The sequence below is a fragment of the Lipotes vexillifer genome, unplaced genomic scaffold (assembly GCF_000442215.2).
Source record: "Lipotes vexillifer unplaced genomic scaffold, Lipotes_vexillifer_v1.1 scaffold382, whole genome shotgun sequence".
Lineage (NCBI taxonomy): Eukaryota > Metazoa > Chordata > Mammalia > Artiodactyla > Lipotidae > Lipotes > Lipotes vexillifer.
The window spans coordinates 6,179,946-6,196,599 of record NW_006780611.1 but is presented as its reverse complement, the minus strand read 5'-3'; the positions used below and the strand labels follow the sequence as shown (position 1 = coordinate 6,196,599).

At 59.1% G+C, this 16,654-nt stretch overlaps 1 protein-coding gene across 1 annotated transcript in view; it reads right to left on the bottom strand.

Annotated features, from left to right (window-relative positions):
- SCUBE1 (signal peptide, CUB domain and EGF like domain containing 1) overlaps positions 1-16,654 on the bottom strand; it is a 137,222-nt gene that overhangs the window by 66,638 nt on the left and 53,930 nt on the right. The gene's annotated exons all lie outside the window — the stretch shown is intronic.

The window sequence follows — 16,654 nt, the reverse complement described above, 5'->3', positions numbered from 1 at the left end:
CCTGCTGGTTGGCAGATGTTCCTCTTTAAAGCAAATATGTTTGCAAACCTCAGGCACCTTTTCCTCCGAGGCCTCAACTTAAAAGGGCAGTTAGCAATGGACTCCCCTGCTGGCTGGGAAACTTCAGAAATGGGAGACCGTGGCAGCGGCTCAGGGCTGGGCCACGCCACTGCCTGCTCCGGCACCCCCGTGCTCTAGCTGCAGCGGGCTTTTTTATCTGGAGCCTTGTCCACGTTGGCCCTGCCTGGCAGGCCCTTGCAGCTCGTCCTCTGGCCGACTCGGAAGCCCTGTCCCTCCCAAGGCCAGCCAGGTTCCCTGTCTTCTCCCCTCCCAGAGGCCTCGCTGAGTGCAGAGCTGGGCTGCCCACGGGCTTTGAGGGCAGGAACTATGGACCATCCACCTCCGGAGGCCTGGCCTCTACACGCCACCCAGTCAGCGCCTGCCGAGCGTCTCGCCAAAATGCACTCTGAGGGCCCTGGTGTGATCAGGGAGAAGAAAGCCTCCCGGGGGTGGGCCGTTTGGCCCCTCTCCTGAGGCACCCCCAGTTTTTGGGAAATCCCCTCCACCCCAGAAGACTTGATCCCCCCTCCCTGTCTGCCTGGAGCGGCTTGGAACCCCCTTCCGTTGACCCCGGTTGATGTTTATCTTCCTGGTGATTTGTGAGGAGTTTCCAGAATTTATGAGGTCAGGGGTCAAGTGAGAAGTTAGAGGTCACAAGTCCATCAAGAGGCTAAGTGCAGATGAAAGGAAGGGCTGCTGTCCGCCCACACCGCCCTGAGACCTCCTTCCCCAGGGGACTCACCGGCCTCCTGTTCGAGGAGAGGACTATCTAGCTCAGTCTTGACCTCGGCCACTCGAAGCATGGGCAGGGGGCAACTGAGAACTGACAAGATGCTTTCAAACACAAACACCCTGGCAGCTACCATAAAGACTGAAAAAAGTCTGAAGCTGAAGAAAACAAAAACAAGTCAAAATGAATGAAGCACGCATTTTGCTCAGCGCACCGACCTCTGGTTTCACCTGATTTTATTGCTCTCATCATTCCTTCACCTTGATTTTCTCACTTATGCAAATCAAATTGTCAAACTGGAGCCCAAAGAGCTTGTGTTTCTGTGTTATGGCTATAAATATTTACTAGAGATTAAATGGGGAAATTTATCTCTATTAGTTTATTTAAAAACGGAAATTTAAACTTTAGTACACATTAACGTTAGTACGTCTTTGGTTAAAAACGGTATTTTCTAAAACAAGGAGAGTTGGCTGAGAGGAGGGGTCCTTGCAGAGGAGAAGGGGCGGTGGGTATGGTTCTCGACCATACTGTCTGGAGCCCTGGCCCCTGGTTCTCCAGGCGTTTGTCACCCTTGCCTGTATGGGCGGGGAGTCTCTGTCGGCTGGGCCTGCCGCAGACCGGGCGCTCTAGGGGCCAGTCAGCTACTGCTGCAGCTCCGAAAGGCGTGTGCACTGTAAGGCCCGTGCCACTACGGCCCTCCCTCCCCCGGGAAGCCTTCCTTGGCCCTCAGGCCCGTCAAGGGCCTTTTGGATACCCACGCTCTCCTCGCTGTAGGGTAGCTGTGTGGCTCCCCTCTGCTCTCCAGGTGACTCAGGCTGAGCTCTGGGCCTCCCCAGTGACCTCACCGTCCAGGGCAGGTCTTGCCCAGGAGGGGATGCTCTGGATCCCCACAGCAAAGGGAGGGGAAATGGAACAGCCTCGGGTCTGGGTCTCCCAGCTGGGAGCGGCAGCCACCAACAGCCAGGCTCACGTACGGCTGGACTGGGTCTCCCAGCTGGGAGCGGCAGCCACCAACAGCCAGGCTCACGTACGGCTGGACTGCTCCTGCTCGGCCCGAGTTCTTCTGGACGCTCCTGACACGGTGGTCGTGAGAGCATTGCCATCATATTTAAAAATGACCCTAGCAACCACCCCAAAGAAGGCCACAACGGCCTAGCTAGGGGCCGGGGGTACGGCTTCCTCTGTGCGGGTGACTCAGCCCCTTGCCCAGCTGTGGACGCGGGAACTGCGTGACCTTCCCCTCCACTCTGGGGCGGCACTGGCTTCCGCGGGCCACGAGGAGCTCGGCTTCACGGCTGGCAGGACCACAGATGGTCAGGGCCGGACGGCTCCTTGCCATCCATCTTCCAAATGCGGAAAACGGGGCCTCGAGGCAGGGGTGACTGTCCCAGATCATACAGCAGGCCTGGAACCCAGGCCGCTGGGCTCCCAGCCGTGGCTCTCCTGGTCTGGGGGTCACTGAGCGACCCTTGTGGGACTCAGATGACGGACAGGCAGCACGCATTTGCTGGGGGGTGAACAGAACTAGGAACCCGGCACAGAGCTGTGCTAATAAATGGTACCTGTTACTATTTGTTGTCCTCGGAATGAAGAGCCTATGAAAATTCAAGGCAAATTCAGACTCTGTGAAGCTCTCCGGACACCCCCTCAACGAAGCACAGAACCCCTCGCTCCTCTTTGACCTTCACCCCGCTGCCGCTGAGCACGAGGGCGGAGCCTCAGCTCACCTGCAGAACCATCACGAAGCCTCGTCTCTCCTGCTGGTGTCACCTCTCTAGCCTTTCCAAACAGCGTGGCGTTCTTCGAGCAGCCGTGCTTTATGGCAGCTGGGGTCCCGACCTCTCACCTGCTTGTCCTCTGAGTCCCCACTCTCCCTCTGCAGCCACCACCGGCCTTCCCACTGGGCTGGACGTATAGTAGGGCGGCCTCGGGCAGGCCTGGCCCACGCCCGCTGCAGCTGCTCCGCGAGAGGTGACGGGCTCTTATGAGCAAGGTCACTCTGGCGGCGTCCTAAGCAAGGGGAGAGCTCAAGGGCTGGCCTATGAGACCCACGCCTCAGGGCAGCACCGAGCTGAGTGGCTCCCCTTGGCGGCTAACTGATGCCTTCCTTCACTCTTTGGGCGCGGCTCAAGCTCTGTCCCGCAGACCGTCCTGGCTTTGTCTCTTCCTTCCAGCTGGCACAACGCTGAGGGCCGGCTCTGCACTTCTCCCGTGCCTGTCTACCTGCGGCCGTCCCGCCCACCAGCCAGCGAGCTCCGAGAGGCCGTGTCTTGTCCTTGCTGTGTCCCGCGCCCAGAACCCTGGCTGCACACGGCAGATGCTCAGGAGATCTTACTGGGGAGCGGATGCAAAGGCGCCAGAGGGAGAGTCCAGCCCCCAGGCCCAGCCTGGCCACGTGCTCACCCCATCAAAATGCTCTGAGGAAGGCTGAGCCTCGTGCAGGAGGGGCCGGGGCCAGGGCTCACCTGCTCGTACCTGAGCCTCTGGTCAGATACCTTCTTCCCTTTTCTTAGCTGACCAATGGGTTGTCAGAACGTGTACCTCCGAGGGTTGCCGTGAGGCTCAAACGAGAAGACCGTGAAATGTGTGTGGCACAGAGCGGGTTCCTAAGGAAGCAGGGCTGTTCCTAAAGCTTCTTTACACTGCTGCTGCTTCTCTCTGCCTTGTGTAAAAGCGAGTAGCTGCTCAGGTGCTCTCTCCTGCCAACCGTGGGTAATGTGAGGGGAGACCTGACCTTTATTCTTTTCTGTATCCCAAGTACCCAGCACGGGGCCTGCCCAGAGTTAGGGGTCAGCAAACAGTAAACTGAAAGAAAGCAAAGAAGAATGGGGGCGAGAAAGAGAGAGAAGGGAGGGAGAAGAGAGAAACAGGGAGGGAGGAGGAGGAGAGAGAAATGAAGCCTTTCTTACCTCAGAGCAGATTAAACCCATTGCCTATTATTTAGGGGACAAGGCGAGAGGCATAGAGAATTTGGAAAGCACTATTGTGGCATTCGCTGCTGTGTGTTCTATGCAACACAGCATCCCAGGTCGCCTGATGTAGGGAATTCACAACGCACGTTAAAGGCTCTGAGAAGTCCTGCAGGCACTCGTGGATAGCCCCCTCCCCCTCACTTAACACAGTATCCTGGGGAGCTCTGCCCCAGCCCCTCTGGGAGGCTCTGGGTTACAGGCTTAGAGACCCCAGGGTGGCACACTTCAGCCCCTCACCTTACAGATGAAGCCACGGTGGCAGAGGGACTGCGGAGGCACAGGGCGGGGCAGGGAACACGTGGAGGCTGGCATGGCTTCCTCTGTGCCTCAGAGCCTCAGGGGTCGAGCGGACGGCTCTCCCTTCTTGTCTGCCCAGGAAGGCGGTCCTGAGCACTGCGAGCTGACAGGGGTAGTACTGGGAGGACTACTGCTGAGGGCCACGGGGCCAAGTGGAAGTTTGGATGTGAAAGGTGAACCCCGGGGGGGCATGCAAGGTGCGTGTTGCCAAGCACTTCTGCTCCAGGAGAATGGTCCTGGGCTCCATACTGGAAGGGACTGCAGGTCCCCCACCCTGCTGCAGCCCCATCCCAGCTCCTCTGAGGCAGCCCGGCCCATTCCCGCCAGCTCTGGCTGGCACACTGTCTCCACAGGCTTCTCCAGGACAAGGGCGGAGCCCAGAACTGGGCACAGAGCAGGCTTCTTCGAGCCTGCAGGACCGAAGGGTCCTGTCTCCCTCTGTCCTCCTGTGGCCCCCTGCTTTGTATCGTGTCTATTCTTGGGAGCTGGACCACAAGAGAGCTGCCCCGGGGCCAGGTGCAGCCACTCCCTCGGCCTCACTCCCCATCGTGATACCGTGCAGTGCTGAGTCCAGCAGAAAGCCCTGTTCATCTCCCCTCCTCGAGGGGGAAGTGAGATATAATTTCAGAGTTGTTCCCAGAAATCCTGGTCATCAGGGGCCTGGTGCCAGTCAGCCCAGGCTGCCCGCCAGGTCGAATCTAATTTGATCCAATCCATCCAAATCCAATTACGTTCTGCGAACTCGGACCGAGTGTCTCCTTGGTGCCCAGGGTGGGGCGGGGAGCAATGAGGACACAGAAGCTTTGCTGACACATCGCCAGGTCCATATTCAGACTCTAACGCTTGCTGCATGACCTTGGGCAATCCCTGCACCTCTCTGAGCCTTAGTTTTCACCTGTGAAAAGTGAATAGTTGTTGGACCTGCCTCCCAGGCACTCACTCAAGGTGCAGGCCCCTCCTCTGGGCCAGTGAGGCTGGCTAAGTGTGCAGGTAAGGACCTGAGGGACTTTATCCTGGGCAGGGGGAGCCATTGAAAGGTTGTAAACTGGGCAGCGATGCACTTTGTGTTAGAAAGATCTCTGGATGCTGCATGGAGGCAACCTGCTGGGGCAAGAGTGCGGGCCAGAAGCAGGTGGGAGGCTCCTGACATCACCCTGAAAGGGACGAAGCAGCCTGGAGGGGTGGCAGTGTGTGTGGGGACAGGGACAAAGGCTGGATCTGGGACACACTTCAGAGCCCCTTTCTCTCAGTTTCCCAGAAGACATGATGTAGGGACTCGGGCTCTGACCGTACTTTCATTTAACGTGACCCTCACCGTAAGCCTGAGAAGTGGGTACGGCCGTGCCCATTTTACAAACAAGCCCATGAGAGGCTGGATCAGGGTTGGGGAAAGACGTGCCAGGGCCACACCCTGCACAAGAACTCCGGGCTGCACCGTCCTCTCCCAAGCGCCCCGAGCTTCCTTCCGACGGGCCCCTCCCCAGGTTCTCGCACTCTCTAGGCCCGGTGACAGGCCCCTGCAGCCCTCTCCCACCAGGGCCTAGTTTCCCAAAGGCCTCCTATCATTTTTTGAGTCTCTACAGGAGTGTGCACAGAGGTAAACGATGGCGGACTCTGCCTGCCCCAAACCAGTGCGTACATCGCGTCTTCTGTAGAGCAGTTCACGGATGCAGCTAAAGCAGGGCAGTGGGGCTGGGGGCCAGTCTGTTTGTACTTAGGGGCCAGCCTTTCTCGTAGCCCCCGGCCCAGAATAACAAAGCTGGAATGTGTGCCTCTCAGGGGTCGTTGCTATGGCGACTTCATCAATAACATCATTTCCCGCATCCCTGTCCCTTAAACACGCAGGAAGGGAAGGCAAGCTGGGAACGGCAGAGCAGGGAGAAGAGAACAATTACCTTGTTACGTCCTCCCCCAGCTCGGAAGGGATTTTCCTCCCCTTCCACCTCATCAGTAGAAAATTACGGAGCCCAGGAAGAGGCCGGAGCCTTGGGGGTGGGGGGTGACAGGAAGAGGCTGCTGCCTTCCCCAGCCCAGACTCGGCAAGCTGGCCGAGCCAGGCAGGGAGAAACAAATATGGGCTCCCACATGCTTCGAATGGGGGCGCTGAAGGGAATGCCAGCAAGGTCCTGCCGTCGGGGGAAAGGCACAGGGGTGGCAGCAAGGATGGGACCGTGGGAGAGGTGACAAGGACAACAGCTGTGCCCGTCTGCCCAGAGCCCCCTGTGTGCCAGGCTGAGCCACACGCTTTACATATGTTATCTCACGAATTCTCCCCACCACCTCAGCAGGGCGCTTCTGTCCCGTACTGGCCCACTTAACAGATGAGAACACGGAAGCACCGAGAGGTTAATAACTGAGGTGAGGGGGCTGGATCTAGGGGCAGCCCTGAAGCAAGACAGAATGGGGGCAGCTCTGGGCTGCAAAGCAGGAAACTGAAACTCGCTGCAGACGGATGACGACCCACCACAGCTACCATTATCGAGTGCCTTTTGTGCCCTAAGCACTTTACGTGAATAACCACCTTTAAGTCTCAGGACCATTTTTCAAAGTAGATGCTATTATCCCCACTGTGCAAGTGAAGAGAGTAGGACCCAAGAAAGGCTTGGTAACTTGCCCAAGGGACACGGACGAGACAGGCATACGGTGTTTTACTTCAAAACCTGCACTCCCCGTGGCCTTCTAGGAGGCAATGGAGCATTCATGGCCAGGGGAGGGGCAGGGAAACCCGAGCTGTCCCCTTCTCTTCCTTACCTTTCCCCAGGGTGTGAAGCACGGAAACGACCCAGCCCCTGCCCTCCCTGGCTACGTCCACTTTTCCACATTCTGTCTCTCCAAGCCCATATCAAATGCCAGCTTCTCCAGGATGCCTGATTTTTCACGCGGCACAGAGGCAGACGTGAGAACACAGGCCCTTACCATATCACTCTGCAAGGTAAGTAGTTCTGTCATCATTTTACAGAACCATGCAGAGAGACTGAGCAATTTGCCCTTGGTCACTTGGGTAGGATGTGGTAGAGCTGAAACTTGAACCCTCTTCTGTCCGACTTGAAGACCTGCCCTTCTCTAGCTACAGAAGGAACTTTATAGAGCATAAACCTGACTGTATCTTCCCATTGCTAAAAACCCGTCAATGCTCCCACCCCAGCCAGGGCCCAGGGTTAGGCTGAAAGTTCTCAGTATGGCACTCTAGGTCCTCTCCATGCTCTGCTTGCCATGGCTCTAGGGAACAGGGACACTTGGCTGTCGGCCAGCAGTTTGAGATTCTGCTTGGGTATCACCTCTCCTAGGAAGCCCTCCTTGTTTCCATCCTCCCCTCAAGTCCCTCGGATGGATTAGGGGCCTGGGCTTCCACAGCCCTCTGGACTCCCTTCTCTCATAACACCCACCACACGAACTGTAACTTCTGGGTTTGCTGGGTTCCCCCCACCAGACTGGGGGCGGTCCTTGAGAGGCAGGGCCCAAGCCTGAGTCACCCCTTTGCCCTCCCCCCAACCCCCGGCCACTGCACAGTGCCCATTTTAGGCCTGAGAAATGTTCGCTAAACCTGGCTACACTGGCGAGGGGCCTGGGCTCAGCCACTCTGGGCTTTGGACTCTGCATCAAAACAGTGGCCAATACCCAGGCAACAGGACGTGTCTGTCTGCAGGCCCAGGACTGGCTGCTGCCTGCAGTGCAGTGCTGGCCCCAAGCCTGTGCCGCCTGCCCGCCCGACCGCCGGTCCGGCTCCACCTCGATCCCCTAATTACACTCCAGCAGCATCTGTGCCTGGATGGTGCTGGGAGAGCCTCTCATTATGGGGCCTGAATGCAGGGCTCTGTCTCCCACCCTGTGCCCCTGAAATTACATCCTCCCGGGCAATTCCAGGCCCGGCCGAGGCGCCAGCAGCCGGCTGCCCCAGACTAGACCCCCAGCTGACCACGAGCCCAGCCCACCCCAGGCTGCATCCCTAGGAGTGGCCCAACCTGGGAAATAGGAGTAAGTCTGTGGGCTTCCACTTGCCCAGAGCGCTTCAATGCCAGGCCCCATGCCAGGCTCTTTGCAAACTTCCCTAATGGACTATCTCCACGATCCTGAGTGCCAGGTACCGTCAGCAGGCCCACCAGACAGGTGACGATGCTGAGGCTCAGAGAGGGCTCCCCCACCTTGTGTGGTGGTGCAGGGACCCGACCGCTGGCCAAGTGCTCACTTCACACCCCACCAGCCCTGTGCTCACTTGGCTGCCTCGGTGGCCCTCGAGGGGACTCTGCTCTGCTCTTCCTCCAGCGCCTCGATTTCATCAGCCCGATCCTTTCCTCGCTGCTCCCCACTGCCCACTCCCTGGCACACAGACCCTTGGGCCGTCCCACCACCTCCACCCCTGCCTTCAGGCTGGATGCCCCCTGCCAGGGCCCCGGGGGGACTGGCCCTTGTCAGTGTGCACCCTGCCTCCCCCACAGCACCTGCTGCCCAGCTGGTGCAGCCTCGGCAGTCCAGCCCTTGTGTGATTTGACCCCCGACGCCCTCCATGTTTATCTGCTCACCTGCCTACGTGCTTTCCTTCCACAAATATTTAGGTAGGGTCTCCTGGACACCAGGCCCTTCCTTCTGCAGGACCAGCCCGCTTCTTGTCTGTGCCTTTCATCCTGCTCTGCTCTCCCAGTGGCTGGACCACAGTTGAGCCCGTTGTAGGTGTGCAACCAACACCCACAGCGTGGCTGGCCCCGAAGCGCCTGCTCACTTACAGACAAAGGCCCGTCTCTGAAACCAAGCCATCCTGCTTTGAGTTTACATACAAGCAAACACCCAGAATGGACTGGTTTTCTGGAGCATCCAGATGAAGCCTCTCCTTTTCCACTGAGGAGGCTGAAGCCCACCGGACAGGACTTGCCCTGAGCCACGCAGCAGTTAGCACAGCGTCCACATGTAACCTTCTGACTCCCAATGGCTCCCTTGACTCCCCACGCTGCACAGGGTCTTAGTTGCAGAACACGGGGTCTTTAGTTGCGGCAGGCAAACTTAGGTGCACCATGTGGGATCTAGTTCCCTGACCAGGGATCGAACCCGGGCCCCCTGCATTGGGAGCACAGAGTCTCAGCCACTGGATAGCCAGGGAAGTCCAAGTTCAGTGTTCCTTCCATCACATCAGGAGGTGGCTCACGAGGCACTGCTGGTTCAGGGCTGTCGACCAGCCTTTAACACCCCTTCCCTCCCTCGCTCATTCTACACCTTTGCTGAGCACCACCTGCGTGCAGGCCGTGTGCTGAGGCCACCAGCAGAGCCAGCCAGGATGCACACATATCACAGGGGCATTTTCAGCGAAGACCAAGTCCTTTGCCGCAGCTGCTCACTGAGTGGGCGGATTCTGTGTACACGGACAGGTGGACAGATGGGCAGATGGCCAGCTGAGACTGTGGCTGGCTCCTGGAGTGCCAGATGAGAGCAGAGGGGCAGGGCTGGCCTTCTCGGAGAGCAGGGACGGACCCCAGACTCCCTTCAGCCCCTCACCTCTGGTGCCTTGACCACTCCTGGCCCTGGGAGCCCCTGGAAAGCCTCCTCTGTGAGATGGGAGGGAGCCTGCCTGGTGGCTGTGAGGACCACGCAGCAGTGCGTGCAGACACACGTGGACAAACGTTTGCAGAGCTGCAGGTGCCACAGGAAGGTCGGCATCGCTGAGGTGGGGCGGGCCTGGTTTTCACCAGATCTACTCCCCATGCCTATTCCAGCCCTTTCTAAGGTATGTGGCCTGGAACTCGCTCGGTTTCCTCCTCTGTGAAGTGGAGAGGGAAGGTCATTAAAGGGCCCTAAAGAGGTGATGACTCCACCTCGGGGTCCCTGCCCACCCCCTCGAGGCGGAGGTGGTGCTCAGTAAAGACTGCCCTGCCCACCCCCTACCCCGGCCCAGTTTGGCCAGCTCTGCAGTGCCTGTCCCTTCTGAGCCGCCCCTCACCCTGTACCCCTGCCCCCTCCATCCCCTCCCAGGGCTAACCGTCCTTCCTCTACCCGTCCCCTGAAGTTCCCTGGCTGACCACTAGGCGTCACCACGAGCACATCCAAGCCTCTCTGAGGCCCAGGTGGCTGGGACCACAGGCCTGTGAGACTTGCCTCCTGGGTTTTCACTCTGCTTGGGCTCCAGAGGCTAGGGGTGCCCCCTTCCTTCCCCAGGGTTGCCAGACACAGCAAATAAAAACACAGGATGCCTGGTAAAGTCCAGATCTCAGATAAACAAGTATTTCCTGAGTATAAGCATATCCCAAGTATTGCATGGGTCATATTTACACCAAAAAAAGCATTCATTATTTACGTGAAATCCAAATTTAAATGAGTGTCCTGTATTTTATTTGGCAACCTTATCCCTCCCTCCACAGGGACCCTAAAGGGAGCCATGGTGGGGACAGTCAGCTCACACAGGCCCCAGGCCATGGCCTGGCTGTGACCAGGGAGCAGGTCTGTTTCTCTCTCCTGACAGGTGACCAGACGAACGTAGCCCAGGTGCAGGAAAGGCCAACACGGCGGCTGAGCGAGTGATCCCCCAGCAGCTCTGGGGGGCCCTGGAAGAGAAGCTACAAGAACGCTGGGGGATGTGCCAGCAGGAGACGCCCTAAGGACACGAGCAGCTCCCAGGCACCTCAGCCGGTGCCTCACCTCCACTGCCTGCCACGTGCTGGGCTTTGGAGTCGCCAGCACCTGGGCTCTGGGCTGGCTCGTCCCAAACCAGCTGTGCCCGCTGTCCCTGCCTGCTTCTCCGTTCCCTCCCCTGCACAACAGGGTGGCAGCTGTTACATCCCAGGGTCCTTTGAGGATTAAAGGGCGCCAAGGACTTGGTACACAGTAGGAACTCAATAAATGTTGAGTGCCTTTCCCTTCCCCCAGGGATCGTATCAAGGGCATGAACAACTACCTTTGGCAACTTAGCTGATTCCCACCATTTATTCTAACTTGAACAGACTGCCGAATGGTCACTTCACTCGGTAAACAGATACGTGGGCACGCACTGGGTCAGCCACCGTGTGGGCCTGGGGGACAAGGGGTCGAGTCTGGGGCAGCAGGGAGGATCAGTGCTCCAGCAGAGTAATCAGCTCGTGCAGAGAGGCCGCCACGCTTGCCTCGAAGTCAGAGACGGCTTCACAAGAGGAGGTGAAGCGAGATAGGCTTTGAAGGATGACGAAGAGTTCTCCAGGAAGTGAGGGGGATGGGGAATGGGCCTTGAGGCAGAGGAAATAGCACACAGCAAGGCCCATGACTGGCAAAGGGCTCCCCGGTCACGGGGAGAACAGAAGGCAGGTGGGGGGTGGGTGAGGGGCCGTGCTCTGGAAGGCCTTGGAAGGTGGTGAAGGCCGAGCTCCTGGTGCGAGAGAGACAAGGGTTCGCTGTGGCAGCTTCGTGACACGCACGGCAGGGAGAGGAGGCACAGGAAGGTCCTCAGTGGGGAATGACATGGCCATAGGGTCATGCAGAACAGTGGCTCCCACTGCTGTCAGAAGGCGGATGGGACAGGGGGACAGGGGAAACAGTTAACTGAGCGGAAGGGTGAAGCCTGGCCCCGGGAGGAGGGTGGAGAGGCACGGTCCCGGGGCTGCAAGGGGCTCCAGGCAGTGGGCAAGCCCTGCTCCCACCCCTCTATCCATTTGTCCATTCAGTATCGTTGGTCTCAGGAGTTGGTAAGATGTGGGTTCAAATCTTGACTGTACTACTCACTCACTATGGACAAATCCCTTGGCTTCTCAATCTCCATTTTCTCACCAGCAGAATGGGGTAATACAGCTAGCTACACAGCACATCTGGTCACTCCTGTCACAGTCTGGGCACAGTGCCTGGCACATAGTGATGCCCAGTGACAGCTGACAGTTTTACCAATTTCAGGTCCAGGCACTCCGCTAGGGGACAGAGTATACACATATTCTCTCATTTTGGTCCTCATAAAAATTTCTATAATGAACACTAATGTTTGTCCCATTTCACAGATGAGAAACTGAGGCCCCAGGACTTGCAGCCGAGAAGGGAGCCAGGGCCAGGGCCAGCTATCCCTGCGCTGTCCACACTCGGAGGCCGAGGTCCTGCAGCGTGGAGGAAAGCCCACCGCCAATGCCACTAGGTACTGGGGTCCCTGCAGGGCTGCCTGGCAGGGGCTGGCCGGAGGCCAGGCCAGGAGGCCAGGGAGTGAAGCTGGGCACACCAGCCAAAGGAGTTGTTTATGGGATGGGAGGCTCGTAAAAAATAACGGGCTGGATTTATCGTCCCCGCCTCAAGGGCCGTTCTGGACTGCAAAGGGCCGGGACAGGCCTTCTCCGGCAGCACCATAAATCTGCCCACTAAATCAGAGGGCTGTTTATTCTCCCGCCCACCTGGTCTGTAGGCCGGGGCGGGGGGAAGAACCTTCCCCAGGCTCTGCCCCAAGGAGCAGCCAGAGGGGCAGCACTGAGGCTGGGGTGGGGTATTCTCCGGCATGGCCACTGTTCCCCCTCTTTTAAAACAGAAAGTTCCCAGCCACACACACCCACGGGGAACCTAGAACCCATAGCTGATGACAGAAAGCCCTGGAACAGGGCAGGGGATGTCCCTGGTCCTACAGGAAGCACGCTGGGGCCTCTTAGGTCAAGGCCTGGCCCAGACCCCATCACGTGGGAATCACGCCCCGGGAAGCAATGGGAGCCGGCCAGCCAGGCACGCTGATAGGACCCTAAGCTGGCGTTCATCTGGGGTGGCTCGCGAGGGACCGTGAGCCTCTGTCCACAGGCATTTGAGTCCGGAGATGGGGGGGTGGAACAGGAGAAGAAAAACTACCTTGGGCGTCGGAAAGCTGGCCTCCCATCCTGAGGGCCGCCTTGTGCTGTGGCCCAGCTGGGGTTCCCTCCCGCGCTGGGGTGACAGTGCTCACCCGAAGTTCTTCCCGCGGTCAGGGTGCAGGAGCACCGTGAGCTGCGGACGTTGGGGCCGGGCCGGGCGAGAGGCGGGAGCGGCCCGACGGGAGGGTCAAGGACCAGCCTGGAGAAGCGTGAGGGGAGGGCCCGGGACGAGCGCCAGGGCGGGGCGGCAAGGGCGGCCATCTCCCCTGAGAACCACCGGCCCTCTGCCCTGACCCGTCCCCAGGGACCCATGCCTGAAAACTGCCCGGGGACCTCTGCCGAGGGGTCCCCAGCCGGTCCTGCGGCGGTGTGGGCTTTGGGCGGCGGGCTCAAGGCGAGGCTCCCGGCGGCGGCTGACCCGGAGTGGCTGAGGCCGCGGGGCCTGTGCTCCACTTCAGGGTCTGAGTGTGGCTGGAAGGAGGGCTCCCCTCCCAGCCCCCTTCCCCGGCCTGGCCCCGGGGCGGTGAACCGCAGCACAGAATGCAGAGCACGGCTGTCCCCACGCCCCCTGCGGGGAGCTCAGAAAACTCCCGAGCCCCTGCCCCCCGGCCAAGCCCGGTTCCTGAGCTCACACCCACCATCCCGGCCACCTGCTCGGGTCCCAGGCCCAGTGGGCGAGGAGAGAGTGTGGGCGCCCGCACGGTGCGTGAGTTGCCCCGGGCACCTGCGGTCAGGACGCCGAGCCAGAGGCTGAGCAGGACCCGGGCTTCAGCCTCATGAGAAGTAGAGACTGGCCGGTCCCGCTGTGGGTCCCAGGCTCCCCTCCAGGGTTCCGGACCCTAGCAAGAACAAGGCCCCACGCGGACCAGAGCCACTGGACCCTCCTTCAAACCGCCACTTAAGTGCTCCGCACCTACGAGACGCGGCGGCCGCGCTTCTCTGTGGAAGGGCCTGCCTGCCCTGCCGCTCGCCTTCCGCTCAGCCACCGTCCTGTCCACCCACACTGCCCCCGGTGAGGTCCTGACCCTGACGGCCACCAGGGCCACCTCCCAGAAAATCGCTTCATCTCCCTCTCCCGCCCACAGTGGGTAGCGATCTTCCCCAAATGTGGATCATACGCCCACCCCTGGGGCTGATAGGGGCCCCGTCACTGTCACAGCAAAGTTCAAACCCCTGCCAGACACGGTCGCCTGACCCTCTCACTTCTGGCAGCTTTGGGTCTGGTTTCAGGCTCTAGGACCCACTCTCTCCGGTGGGCAAAGAAGGCTGCAGGCACACTGACTCTTCCAGGATAAAGTTGGAACCTCAGACGGCAGAGAACCCCTGGCCAGAGGCGAGAGGCCAGGCCGGCCTGAACGAAGGGCCCAGCTGGACGACCACAGGGTGGAGAGACAGGAAGGGCGCCGGGGGCGGGAGCAGCAGGACCCAGAGTCTACACGTGACCCCGTGAGAAAAGGATCAGGTACAGGGAAGGGGCTCATGTCCGAGTCCCCCTTCCTCTCCGTTGAGGCTGCGTGGCTTATAGAAATGACCTGAGCTCAGGACCAGCGCTGGCGCCCAGCCCATCAGGCTCTGCCACAGAATCACCCCCTCAGCCAGACAGTGCTGGAGGGTGACAAGTGTCTGAGGGCCCTCCCTGCTCAGACACCATCCCAGAACTCAGGCCCAGAGAGGGCTGGGACTGCACGTCTGTCTAGGGTCTCTGCCTCTCCATCTTCAGAGCCCTGCTCCAAGTTGTTTTCCAGTGTCGGCTGCCTCCATTACTCTCAACCCGGGTCTGGACCCAGGGGGCCCCGCCAGCTTCTCGCCCTCTCCTTCCCATCACTGCCGCGCAATCCCCCCAAAGCCCCCCACCATGCCGCCCGCTCTCCATTCTTCAGCTCCTTCCGAGGCCGCCCACCCCCAGGGGCTTCTTTGATCCCTCTCCACGCCCCCCGGGCTCCCAGCCCTCAGGCGGAACTAAGTTCCCTGCGACCTTAACAGGCTGCTGGCTGAGCCCCTCAGCACTGTGGCCCAGGGCCCGAACTGACCACCCAGTACGTGACGCCACGCCACGCCACGCCACGCCCTGGGTGCAGACTTGAGCATCACAGCCCCAGTCCCAGCTGGCACGCGCTGGGTGAGGAAGTCCCTCTTCTCTTCGGAGCCCAACTTCCACGCCTGACCAAAGAAGGGGTGAACCATGGGATAGCTGTAGTCTCTTTAAACACTCGGAGGCAGCCACAGAAGGTGGTCATGATTTGAACCCAGACCGCCTAGGTGCCAGTCCTGGTACTACTCCTAGGATCCGCGTGACTGCGGGCGCATTACCTGCCTCTGTTGTTCGCCATCTGCACGTGGGAAGTAACAGTGCCTACCCCGTAGGGCTCAACGGGTCATGCATGAGGCCATCTTAGCGTGACAATATGACCTGGTGTGCGTGGGACAGTCCCAGTGTGTACCTGCTGCCCTGTCACAACTAATAGCGCCTCCTTCCACTCTCAAAAGTGTACTGGTTTGAACGTTAACTTATATAGCCTCCTGGTTAAGACAGGCAAAGTGCTCATAATGTGCCTGCACGAGTACTCAGCTATTCAGTTATTATTAAAATGCTAATTCTTGGCTGCTGAGGCGGTTACGCAGAGCCACAGGTAATAAAGTGGCCGAGAACCATACTCGCACACCGTACTAACGCCAACTTCCTGGACTCGATGCTGTTCTCTAGTGACGTACGATGTGGCCATTGGGGGGAACTGGGTGAAGGGTATGTGGGGTCTTGCCTTTACCAGCTTTGCATTTCCTTAGGACACTACAATTGCAGTTTCAAACTTCCATCCCTATTGTCTGGTCTCTGGCTACAGCTGAGTACAAACGTACAGATCAAGTGAACAGATCCTGAAAATACTTCAAGCAGGGGTCTAATAAACGAAAGGATGAACCCTCAGAGACGTCCCGGAGTATACCTGCAAACTCGGAAACAGGTGAAAACGGCTCCTGTGAGCAAACAGCTGCGGCAGAGCCCAAGGCCCTTCCTGAGAAGCCAGGAGCCCTCAGGCTCACACAGTCTCCGCCTCTGCGAGTGGACCCAGGGCTGCTGGCTTCACATCAAGACCCCCTACAGACAGGGGTGCGGAACGGCGGACAACAGCAGTATCAGAAGAGCTACCTCCAGCCCAGAAGCTGGGCCACTCAGCACGGCGACAGCCATTAACAAGCATTCCCTGGCCTTCAGAGGAGTGGCTGTCTCAGTCACTGAGTTTGTAACAACAATTGTGAATTGTAGGAAAAAGAGGCCGGGCCAACTTAGGCTAGGGAAAAGAGGCCGGGCCAACTTAGGCTGTTCCTCTGAAGACAGAAGGGACTGGGTGAGCCACCTCAGGAGATCTCCACTACGAAATGTTTTTGAACTCCTGGTGCTTGAAGAGGCACACTTGGTACCTGGGACGCTCACACTTGAGGAACATCTCTGCTTCTCGCAGGCCTCACCCCGCCTGGGCTGGCTGCAAGCCTCATCAGAACCCTCCACACAGGCTGCCCAGACTGAGAGGCCAGCCCGCCAGAGCACGGGGTCCTGCCGTGCCCCTGGCTGCATCCTTGGGCAAGTTTCCTATCCTCTCCGTGCCTCGGTTTCTTAGTCTGTAAGGATGCAACACGCTAGTGCGTGAAAAGCGCGCGTCACAGTGCCTGGCATGCAGTAAGCCCCCGGGACGTGCAGCTCTCACCGTCACCATCGTCACTGAATGCAGAGGAAGCCAAGCTCTCCTATTCCTGGCTCCCACCTCTGATTCTGGCTGGAGCCACTATTACCCTTGATGCCACATCTTGAGCTTTGTGAAAACGCGGCCCTGAGTGTC